This window comes from Euprymna scolopes, chromosome 39 (assembly GCF_053919585.1).
Source record: "Euprymna scolopes isolate OS-2025 chromosome 39, ASM5391958v1, whole genome shotgun sequence".
Classification (NCBI taxonomy): Eukaryota; Metazoa; Mollusca; class Cephalopoda; order Sepiida; family Sepiolidae; genus Euprymna; species Euprymna scolopes.
Genome location: NC_136520.1, coordinates 18121721 through 18134818, shown reverse-complemented (window position 1 = coordinate 18134818; position 13098 = coordinate 18121721).

The window sequence follows — 13098 nt, the reverse complement described above, 5'->3', positions numbered from 1 at the left end:
TTTTATTTATTGCATTTCTTTTCTGAAAATAAAGTTCGGAAGTATAATTTTATTTGTTGCATTTTTTTCCTAAAATATAGTTCGGCAGTATAATTTTATTTATTGCATTTTTTCCTAAAATAAAGTTCGGCAGTATAATTTTATTTAATACATTTTTTTCCCAAAATAAAGTTCGGCAGTATAATTTTATTTATTGCATTTTTTCCCAAAATAAAGCTCGAAGGTATAACTTTATTTGTTGCATTTTTCCCAAAATAAAGTTCGGAAGTATAGTTTTATTTATTGCATTTCTTTTCCCAAAATAAAGTTCGGCAGTATAATTTTATTTATTGCATATTTTTCCCCAAAATAAAGCTCGAAGGTATAACTTTATTCATTGCATTTTTCCCAAAATAAAGTACGGAGGTATAATTTTATTTATTGCATTTTTTCCCAAAATAAAGTTCGGCAGTATAGTTTTATTCATTGCATTTTTTCCCAAAATAAAGTTCGGCAGTATAGTTTTATTCATTGCATTTTTTTCCCCAAAATAAAGCTCGAAGGTATAATTTTATTTGTTGCATTTTTCCCAAAATAAAGTACGGAGGTATAATTTTATTTATTGCATTTTTTTCTAAAATATAGTTCGGCAGTATAATTTTATTTGTTGCATTTTTTCCAAAATAAAGTACGGAGGTATAATTTTATTTATTGCATTTTTTCCCAAAATAAAGTTCGAAGGTATAACTTTATTTGTTGCATTTTTCCCAAAATAAAGCACGGAGGTATAATTTTATTTATTGCATTTTTTCCCAAAATAAAGTTCGAAGGTATAACTTTATTTGTTGCATTTTTCCCAAAATAAAGTACGGAGGTATAATTTTATTTATTGCATTTTTCCTAAAATATAGTTCGGCAGTATAGTTTTATTTATTGCATTTCTTTTCCCAAAATAAAGTTCAGCAGTATAGTTTTATTCATTGCATTTTTTCCCAAAATAAAGTTCGGCAGTATAATTTTATTTATTGCATTTTTTTCCCCAAAATAAAGCTCAAAGGTATAATTTTATTTGTTGCATTTTTCCCAAAATAAAGTACGGAGGTATAATTTTATTTGTTGCATTTTTTTCTAAAATATAGTTCGGCAGTATAGTTTTATTTATTGCATTTCTTTTACCAAAATAAAGTTCGGCAGTATAGTTTTATTCATTGCATTTTTTTCCCAAAATAAAGTTCGACAGTATAATTTTATTTATTGCATTTTTTTCCCCAAAATAAAGCTCGAAGGTATAATTTTATTTGTTGCATTTTTCCCAAAATAAAGTACGGAGGTATAATTTTATTTATTGCATTTTTTTCTAAAATATAGTTCGGTAGTATAATTTTATTTGTTGCATTTTTCCCAAAATAAAGTACGGAGGTATAATTTTATTTATTGCATTTTTTTCTAAAATATAGTTCGGCAGTATAGTTTTATTTATTGCATTTCTTTTCCTCAAATAATGTTCGACGGAATAGTTTTATTTATTTCATTCTTTTCCCAAAACAGACTTCGGCGGTATACTTTCATTGATTGCGTTTCTTTCTCCTCACAAAAGTAAGTTCGGCAGTATAGTTTTATTTATTGCATTTCTTTTCCAAAATAAAGTTCTGGTGGTATACTTTTATTTTATTTGTATGAAAATCATTCCAGAAAAGATGCGAAGCCATTTGATGTGGAGTACTAAAAAGTAAATTAAAAAAAAAGTTTTTAATTTCAGAACAAATAACTTTTACCAAACGCAAGAAAATTCAATATTCTTCATAACTGTTCAGTTTAAAACTTTTCTTTTTGTTCTCTTTATTTAGATTCTTTAACGCAGCCTAAAAGTCTCATCAATAAGTTTTCAACATGACTGTTTCATTTATTTGATGTGAAGTTTTGATGTTTCATATCGAATCGAAAATGAAATAAAAATACAATGATTTTTGTGTACTTTTGAATTTTTCGCTTGTTCAACATACGACAGCGAACCTTCTCATCAAATAAAGGAAAGCAGCCATCCCCACCTTTATTTTCCGAAGCTTTTTTATGTAGCATTACAACATCTAAAAAGCAAAAATGGTTGTTTTTTCCACAACGTTTCGGCCGATGTAACCTCCAACCGTCTTCAGGTGCATTCACACTAAATGTTATTGGTAAGAATGATGAAAACAATAGTCCAAAAAATACAAATGATACAAAAAAATAATTATCAATCCTCATCTCAAAAATATACAAACACCATATAAAAAGCACCATATAAAAAAACACCATATAAAAAACACCATATAAAAGAATGTTAAAAAACTGAAAATTGATTTATTGATAGAAGGTTAATTTTTTTTGTGTTTAGTAAGCTAAATTGTTGTAAATTTGTTTTTCTCATTAGCTACACTGCACAAGCGCCAAAAATTCTATGAATGCGAGTTATCATCTAAAACATTAACTAAAGATTAAAAATTGCTGAAACGAATGACAGAAATTATTCGTTTTGACAATTTTTATCTTTAAATTATCGACGTGTTTTAATCCATTTTTCCTTTTAAATTCGTTAAATTCCATTGAAACTATTTTTTTTTATCTGTAAAGCGAATGATGAACATTCATTTTTGTGCAAAAAGAAAATTCATACACAGGAAAACTAATAAAAATCTAAGATGGCTGCCAGAGATGAAAACATTAAATTAAAATTCATTTTCAAAGCATACAAAACAAAGTTAGAATTTTGTTTCGTTGTAAAAGCAATTTCTACTAAAAAATATGTCGTAGTTCGCTTGAGCCATTTCTTATCGGATAAAAAGTGTGTTTGAAAGCGTGTCAATGCAGGAATTATTCAGTCGTTGTAAATAAATAAATAAACAAAATATAATGATAAATAATTCAATAGCTTTCATAAATATTCATTTATTTGCCTGATTATAGATGGTATATTCTCGGCTGTAAATGATATATTCCTCAAATATTTTCAGGAGCAACTCCCGTTCTCAAGAGGTAGAAAATGTATATCAATTCTTTACGCTTTCAGTTTGATTTAAGTTGGCAGTTAAGTTTTAATTTTGTTTTGAAACGCCATTTTTTAAGTTTAAAATTACGTTAGTTGTTTAGGAGACGTAATTCTGTTATCTTTTTTATTTTATTTTAATTTAAGGGAAGTAATTCTGTAGTTCTGTTTTCTAATCCAAGGAAAATAATTCCGTAATTCAGTCCAAGGGAAGTAATTAATCTGCTTAAATCTTATTTTTAAAATTACGTTGTTTAGGTACTTTTTTTTTTTGAATTATGGAAACTAACACTAACTTGTCCAAGGAAAGTAATTAATCTTCTTGTGTCTTTATTATGAAGATTTTGAATATTTCTGTTCTATTATCGATTTTGGTTTTAATTTTTCTATCAATATCGATTCTTTTAATCTAAAAGATTCTTGGTCCCTTTCAGTTGTAAGTATTTTAACAATTACATTTTTATTTTGGTCGTGTGAGTAAGAAACATGCTTGTAAAAAGACGAATTCTTGGTGGTCTTTGATTCGGATATGCAACGGCTGATTGTACTTACGACTCTTTGCATATGATGCATTGGATTTGATACACGGAATATGCGCGTTTGCACAGTCCTGTGTTTTTTATGGAGAGTTAGATAATGAACATGGTTTGTTTATTGGTGTAGTTTTGGTTTTAAATAGGTGTTGTCTTAATGTTGGACCGGTGGGTGTGAGTTGTATTGTAACCTTGTACGTGACCTTACACGACCTTAACCCTCTGATCGCGGCCCAGTTATGATCTTAACCCTGGGTCGATGCCCAATTATGACCATCCTAGTCACCGGGTAATTAATTATGTCGACTGGGCAACCAGGTCTGCCAACCGTTGGTACGTCGCGTCACCCAGTGAGTCCTCGTCAAGGCGTTGGAGGACTCTTCTCGGTTGCACGGTCCTCAAGGCCTGTTCTTCTTGATCGTCTAGTTGGTCGTCCTGTTGACTGGGTGTTCGTTGACGGGAACAGGGTCACAAGTGGCAAGTAAAAGAAATAAAGTTACATGGAACAACAGCACATCAGCAAACAAACTCCGGAGGTTGGTTGATATATAATGTATTTAGGAAATTCATAAATGATTATCTACAGACGTATGTACAATTGAAGATTAAATGGAAGCAAGCAATTAGATTTGTAAATGAGCTTCTTGTTGTTGAAATACTCGGTCGGAGTCGCGGACCGTTGTAATTATCGTTAAGGTGTTCTGGCTGGTCTCTTCCTAGGTCCTCTGAATTCTATTAAGTTGTAAATTGAGCTCTCTGGCGACCAGCGAGGGGGAGAGAGAAGTTGGGTGGCTGGATTCCTCTACCGAGGCCTTTTTCTCTGTCGCTCCAAAGATCTCTCTCTATCTTCTCTCTTCTTCTATTAAATCGAGTTTTACAGATCTTATATAGTAAAACCCTTGAATAATGACGACGCCTACGTTCGTCTTCGACCAATCAAATTGATTGATAACAATCCACCTGATTCCTTCTCATTGGCCAATTTGGCCTGTGGCAGGTATTATTTTTCCGCCCCCAATTTCCAAAATCAAATTGACTCCTCCCCAACTTGCATGACCCCGCCTTCTCGATAATGGGTTTTTCCATATTATCAACTGATAATCAGAGGAAATATTATTTTTTAGCTTGTAATAGATCACCAGCTTTCATCTATTTAAAAATATCCGTTTGATCTTCTTTCCCCTTTGAATTATTTGTTTTGTAAAAACATCCGTGTGATTCTTAAAAGAAATATTCTTTACATGTCAGAATTCCCCTTAGCGCTCAAAAGACATTTTTAGATAATTCATATTGAAAACAATTCATGTCGAACCTTGGGCTGACGTCATTAATTCTTTTATCAGGCCTGATCTGTTTCGTGTGTGTGTGTGTTTCTCAGATCAAAAACGATCCGACATTTCACCTGTCAAACAACACATTTCAAGCCGACCGACATTTCCAATCTCTGTTTCGGAATATTTTGTGTTGGCTCGTTTAGTTCAAACGCGAGCGTATTTTGGTTAAAAAATGTTTTAAGTAATCTTTCGCTTTGAAGTTTAGCATGCGATTTCTATTTTTATCCCCCGACCGTATGGTATCTCAACAACAAGATTTTGACACATAAAAATATTAACTAAAAAAAAATTATTATTTTTTTTTCTGTAATCGGTGTTCGCCCGGGATTGAATATTACATTCAACACAAAAAAAAAAAACAAATGGTCTTGCGTATGGCTGTTGTTATCCTATCACTAAAATGTGGTATTTTGAGAAAGCATGTGTTAGATAGTGTAAGTGGTTATTTTCTGTTAGATGTTCTAATGCGCTGTAGGTTTTTTTGGGGTATCCATTTTGCTTGAGGACTTGTTGGAATTTTCTGACGGATGTGATCATGTCCGTTTCATTCGTGCATCTACTACAAATGCGGTTTGTTTCATTTGTAGCATAACCTACTTTTTTTTTTTGCATTTGTAGCATAACCCTAACCCTAACCCTAACCTATTTTTGCTTGGGTAGGCAGTGCCGACTTATAGTTTATGAAAATTTCCTATAGAAATTAGTTTTTATTTGACCTGTTTAGGTGATGAGGAGTGCAAAATTGAGTAGTGATAGGTGTCCGGATGTAGTTGGATGTTCTAATATGTGATTCTTCATTTTGGAAGTTAATATTTTATTAGCTTCCTCGCGAGATGTTGTCAGGATGAGAATATCATCTACATATCGTGTGAAGAACATGTTGATAGTTATGTAATGTGTCTTATTCTAGTCCATTCATGCATGTCATTAACAGAAGTCTGGATCCCATGGGAAAGCATGCTATCTGTTTGTATGTTTTTTGTTTATATTGGACGTGTGTGTTGTCTACTATTATGCTTAGAAGTTGATGTATGCCAGTGGTGGTGAGATTAAAGCAGCGTAGATGATTATAGGAGATGTATTCTGTGATTAGGTGAGTGTGCAGGTACATATATTATGAGGCTGAAGGCGTATCTGCTGGGTTCTTGATGATTGTAGTCCGTGGATGACTTCTTCCGAACTGTTAACATGACCTTGATAAGTAGAAAGCAGGGGGTTGAGTATCTGTGATAGTAGCCAAGATATTTTGTATAGTGGTCCCTCTATGCTTGAAACTATGGGTCTGATTAGTGTAGATGGGCAGTTTTTTGTGTGTTTTTATTAGGTTAGTGTTTTTATTAGGTGCTAAATTCTGGCAAGTTTGCTGTTTCTTGTAATGATATTTAACATGTATTTATTGGGTATCTTTCTTTTTTGCATATTGCGGTGCTGTATTGTTAGTGATGTTGGGTGTGATGTTAAGCTGTTTTCGTTGGATGATGTCTAGCATGTTGTGTCTAAGTCTTGCGGTTTTAAAGTCCAGCTCAGGATTGTTTGGAGGTGTAATGTGCGGTCCGGTTTATATGTAGGAAAATCAGAGATGTTATTCATGGTGGAAGCATGCGTGTCCTGTGAGTTTTGTTTGAAGGTGGATAGCCATTTCAGGTGATATGCTGTTCTGCAGAATTGTGTTTCCTTTTTGAGTTTTAGTTTGTTATTTATTTTCTGTGTCGTTATAAACTTGGCTGAGAAGATCAATTTCGTTAGGTATTAGTGTATTAGTCAGATGTGTGACAAGCGAGTTAGTTGTGATTTTTTGATGTCACCGTTGTTGTTATTAGTTCTGTTATTGTCGGTTGTTTCATGGGATAGCCAGTTGAATTTATTCTTGAGTCTTTTTTTTTATTAAGTCTGATTTATTTCTAAGTCTGGTTTATTGCTGTTGAACTTTATGGGATTGTTGTCCGGTTCAACTCAATGATGCGATGATACAGAAGTGTAAGTGTCACATGTAGGTAGTCTCATGGTGTTTTGAGCTTTGAGTGGTAAAACATGTGGGGAGTTGTGTGTTTCTAATTGTGTTAGGAATTGCATTATTTTCATAGATCGCTTTAAGAGGTTGATTCGGCATATTTTACTCGTTTCTCTGAGAGTTGGATTATTCTCTTTATTCTTGCAATTATTCTGTTTTGGTCAGTGTAAGAAGTATGTTGTAGTTCGCTTGAAGCATTGTTTATCGGATAAAATGTGTGTTTGAAGGCTTATCAATACAGGAATTATTCAGTTGTTGTAAACTAATAAATATAATTATGAGGGTTTACTTTATTTTATTATATTAAATAGCTAAAAAAATACAGTACCATAATTTTTAGATTTCTATTATATTAGTATAGTGTACGATTTCTTTAAGCTAGATAAGCATCCCCCTCCCACAAAAAGACTAAATTTAAATTTTTACGCATAAATCTTTATTTTTGATTTTAAAATTGATTTTAAATATTTAATTTTCTATACAATTTTAATTTAAAATTTGTTATTAATATTCATTTTAATTCTGATTTTACATTTAATAAATTTGTTCATTCTGAAGGATTAGTTTTTTAGAATAAAGTTTCGACGAATATATAATTAAAATTTATATAAGCTAAGTTTCTTCATACTATTTAAAAGAAATTTACACTTGACCCATATTAAATAAGGCGGTTCAAGGAGAATATAAACATAACAGTACATATAGAAGAAGAATAAATTTAAATAAAAATAAAAATAATTTTTATCCATTCGAAAACGGCTTCAGGCCCTTAAAAAATTATCTGCTTTAAACTAGTTTAGAAATTGAGGATAAAAACAATTCCGTTTAGATCCGGAAAATTTAAAATTAATTTAATAAACCATATTTTTTCATATGTGACACGATAAATTGATTCAAATTATATAGAACTTATCTTCTTTCTTTTTCTTTTTCGTTTTCTTTTTCTTTTTTTCATTTTCTTTTCTTTTTCCTTTTCTTTTTCCTTTTCTTTTCGTTTTCTTTTTCCTTTTCATTTTCCTTTTCTTTTTCCTTTTCTTTTTCCTTTTCTTTTTCTTTTCATTTTTGTTTTCTTTTTCCTTTTCTATTTCTTTTTCCTTTTCATTTTCCTTTTCTATTTCTTTTTCCTTTTCTTTTTCCTTTTCGTTTTCTTTTTCCGTTTCTTTTTCTTTTGTTTTCGTTAGCGTTCAAAATATTAGACATTTTTTAAATTTTACCATTTCATTTTTAAGGTTGTTTTATAAAAAGTGAAATTTGAACGAGATCTTGTATGTGTATGTTTTCAATTCCGGTTATAAAACAGATGAGTATTGGCCGAAGAGAGCTTAATATGGGAATCTAAAACGGCACCCCTTTTATCAGGTTTGAAACCGATGTTACCGATGACTTATCTCATCTAAATTTTCTGAAAATAAAATATAAATAATACGCTCTTACTTTTTGGAATTTTATCTTTATAATAGAGCACACTGATGGAATCCCTTTTTTAATATATATATATATATATATATATATATATATATATATATATATATATATATATATATATATATATATATATATGCTGTTAGCCAATTTGAATATTGAAATGCTCATATCTTTGGTTATATGGAACGAAACTATATGAAAAACTGCAAGCTTTTTGAATAAAACTATTTATAAAGCTATTCTATGGTAAAAATTTTATGACAATTGGCAAAAAAAAGAACCTATATTTTCAAACTATGCCAGATTTTCCTACATTTGTATATATAGTGTCCTACAAGCCAGCTTCAGTTTTGCGGCTTCGGTTATCTGCCCTGTGGCCTTGCCAGGCAATGAATACAGACATGACAAAAAAGAATAAGCACCCATATAAACAATTTTTTTCAATAAACATAATTTATAAAATACAATCCAAATCAAATAGTCGCAAATTAAATAACTAATATTTGGTTGACATTCCCTTTGCTGTCTTTCTAGACATGGCATTGATCAGTTGACGAATATCATCTTGAGGAATTTCTTTCCATATTTGACGAAATAATGCTAAAAGTTCTGACTTAGAAGATCGATTCCTTTTCTTTTTGTGAAGGCTCCGGGCTAATATGCCCCAAAGGTTTTCAATTACGTTCATAACCGGGGACAGACATTGCCATGGAAGTTTATTAATCTTATTCTGGCCCAACCAATATTATGTCGCCCTACAAGAGTGATAAGGAGCTCTGTCTTCCATAAATAGCGTAAGAAATTCCGAAGAAATAAGCAGGCTCCCCATGGGTCGGTTTGAGCGATTAGGATTTTGTTTGAACCTATCAGATTTATTGTTATTACTAATTGCCGAGGGTTTTATTGGCGCTAAATTTATCTTTTCAGCCCGCCAGTTTTCACACAAACAATAAGTCAAAATGGACGTAGGAAAACTCACTCGAGGCTTGTAGCATGAAAACCCCTTTGTCTCAATGAGACTTTTAATGCCCAATCTGGGGCGAAATGTTATCATTTTCAAACACCAATGCCCTTATGTTGGGCGAAATATTATATTCATCGCACACTGTGGTGCTCTTCAATTTGATTGACTTTCATCTTTACTTACAATGTCTCTCAGAGACAAAATTAAGGTCTAAATTTTGACCTGTCCTTTGTCCGCCATTCGAACGGTTACACACAGTGAAATCCATGATGACTACCAGACTCGCAGCATTCATCCTTGGAAGGCATCACTTAACTCATCGACCTGTTGTAGCTATTCTTCGAACTGCGTGGAGTATTGTATCATGCATTACTCGAAGATAAACCGTGAACTACTACCCTTTTCGGGCGTTACCAGCCATGCTCGGTAGTTAGCTAAAGATGGCACACGTTGAAGTTTAAAGGTGACACACGTTGTAATTTCTTATTGTTTCTTTCATTCTACCAAATTCGAGGTGGGAGAATATATCGATAGAGAGTGAAGTTGGTTTATTTTACCATTTGAGAATATTGGTAGGAATCCTTCATATAATATTCAAGCAGAATTGATGTTTCCTTCGCACTCCAAATTGTACCCCAATACCACAACCGAGAAACCCATATGTTTCAGCGTTGGCTGCAGTCTTTTTAAGTCAAACTCTTGCTGAGGCTCCCTCTATATTCATAACCTTCCACTGTTTGGCAAAAAATTACATTGGTACAAAAAGTTATAGATCTCTCTGCCATTTCACAAGTCCAATCTTTTCTGCACTTGATATTGACAGGACGAAAAAGAGATTTCCTACTCGCAGCTCTATCATGATAGCCCAACTTGTGAAGATACCTGGCAGCTATTCTGGGACTGATATCGACTTGTTCTGCACTGTAACTAAGACCATCTTCATGCTGACCCACGATTCGTTCTCGCAAAAGTTCTGATGTTTCTTTGGTTTATGACATGCTATGTTATTAGATGCAATTTTTTAAAGATACTCTAATCTTATCTGTAAATATAAATAAGCATATATCAATATTATGAAAATACTTATCTTAGTATCTATTTCTATCATGTCTGCATATATATATATATATATATATATATATATATATATATATATATATATATATATATATATATAAAGCTGAATGTCTGTGTCTGTGTGTGTATGTGTCTGTCTGTCTGGTCACGAATAGGCTCCTATATGGTTGACTATTTAAATAAACTGATTGCATATAATGATAGAAGATGTATTGAGACACAGGAATGGGTATGTTTGATCTGGCAGAATGGTGGTTCATTAAAATTGTAGGGGTCTGCGTTCGCGCCTGGTCCACAAAGTATGGAAATAAAAAATTAAAAAAAAAAAAAAAAAGCGTTTACAAGTGTTTTTGATATAGATGTACATAATAATACTTTGATAAGTATGTTTTAACTTAAATAGGGATGGTATAATAAAATTGTGGGGTCTGAGTTCGCGCCTGGCCTCCATAGAATAGAAATAGGCACAGACTTTAATAAAGACTTTTCATATCTATCTGCGTAAGTATACTTTCAGTTTGAAGAAATATGGTATGATAAAATTATGGGGTGTTCGTTCGCACCTGACCTCCATAGAATGGAAATATGTCACAAAGTTTTACAAGGTTTTTTAATATAGATCCACAGAATAATGTTTCAGTGTGAACAGATATGGTATAATAAATTATGGGGTCTACCATATTTTGCTTTGGTTTTGATACCCCCAAATTCGAAGCTATCTCTTTACAACAATTCCTTTTCATAACCTATCATACTTTCATAAATCAGAGTCCATTTTTTTGAACCCAGTCAACGACGGGTACTTTTGCTAATATATATATATATATATATATATATATATATATATATATATATATATATATATATATATATATATATATAGTGAGAATGTGTGTGAGGACACTTCTCAACCTATACGCGCAACGAATTTTTGATCTACAGACTCAAATTTGGTATATAGGATATTCAGACAGATGGAAAACTTTTTAATAGGTTTACATCTGCAAAAAGGCTGCTAAGGGGTCAAAATTGACAAATAGGTACTTGGGGGTCATCGGATTTTTATCTGTTTAGCATGCACAAATCGTTCACATAACATAAGCTCCCTTATGTTAGTAATAAGTAGGTTTGAAAATACTTTTAAAGATCGTGGCAAGCTGGCCTAATATTTATCGTACTTGACTCAGTGTCTTTAGATTTTAGTTTCGATCTCAGCTCGAAGTTATTTACAAGAAAAATCATAATACTCACATGCACATGTCTTTTTTTACTTGATATTTTAAAAGGAATTTAAATATATATATATTTTCTTGAAAGTTTCTTTAAAACTTTTAAACTATTAAAAAAAGTCCTTCGTTGGAACATTATTCTGTCAGTAAGTCAATTAATTTCCTGTATCACTGAATAGTTTTACTTATATGGACAAACGATAATACCAAGGTTCTTAAAGGGGTCATCAGTTGTTTACCATGAAACACTGTTTCGGGATTAAAAAAAAAACAGTATACTAAATCATGGCTCCCAGCAGTGTTGATCAAACGCCACCTCCCTCAAAACACATGAACAAAAATATTTTTGATACTGGATCTAGTTTGTTTTCCTTCATATAAATTTATGTCATTTAAAAAAAAATATTTTTACCTGTGTCATCCGTCCATTTCTCCACAAGTTCCTATTATTTACAAACTACTGTTTTTATATAGTGTTTGGTTGAACCAATCTACTACTTATAACCCCATTCTTTGTTATCTATATATTAATACGATAGCGTGCGTTCTTTTGTGTGTCACGCTTACATCCGGGTTGTTTAATTGTTACGTTATTCTATTTCTTGTCATGAATAATTTTACCAAGAATTCTTTATAAGTTTTGGTTTCGTTTTTGACTATAATTGATGGCACTTAAATCATCTATTTTTTAGAAATAATTTTATCAAGAATTCTTCATAAGTTTCGGTATCGATTATGGTTGAAGGAACTCAAGTTATATATATATGTATATGTATATATATATATATATATATATATATATATATATATATATATATATTTTTTTTTTTGTTTTTTCATAAGTTTTTATTTCAGTTTCGATTCAAGCTAATGCACCCAAATCATATGGATATATGTTTTTTATTTTGAAATCGCAACTTTATAATATATAAAAATCGATAGAAAATTAATTTTATAATAATATATACGAAATCTGCAAGAATTAAAATATCATATTTAAGCGTATTTTACAACCGGGCTTTACCAAGCGTTCGCGCTAGCATATATAAATACTTTTGCAGTTTTAACAAAAGAGCTACAATACTATCCAAGGGTCTCAATTTACGCTGAACATCTACAGAATGCCAACATCATTGTATTACATATGAATGAGTCCCCTGTGGAATTTCCACAGGTCCCGCTAGTATATATATATATATAAATACGATAGCGTGCGTGTTCTTTTGTGTGTCACGCTTACATCCGGGTTGTTTTATTGTTATGTTCTTCTATTTCTTGTCATAAATAATTTTACCAAGCATTCTTCATAACCTTTGGTTTCGGTTTCGACTATACTTGATGGCACTTAAATCATCTATTTTTTATGAATAATTTTATCAAGAATTCTTCACAAGTGTTTCAGTTTCGATTATGGCTGAAAGAACTCAATTTGTATATATATATATATATATATATATATATATATATATATATATATATATATATATATATATATATATATACATATATTATATGTTGCGATGA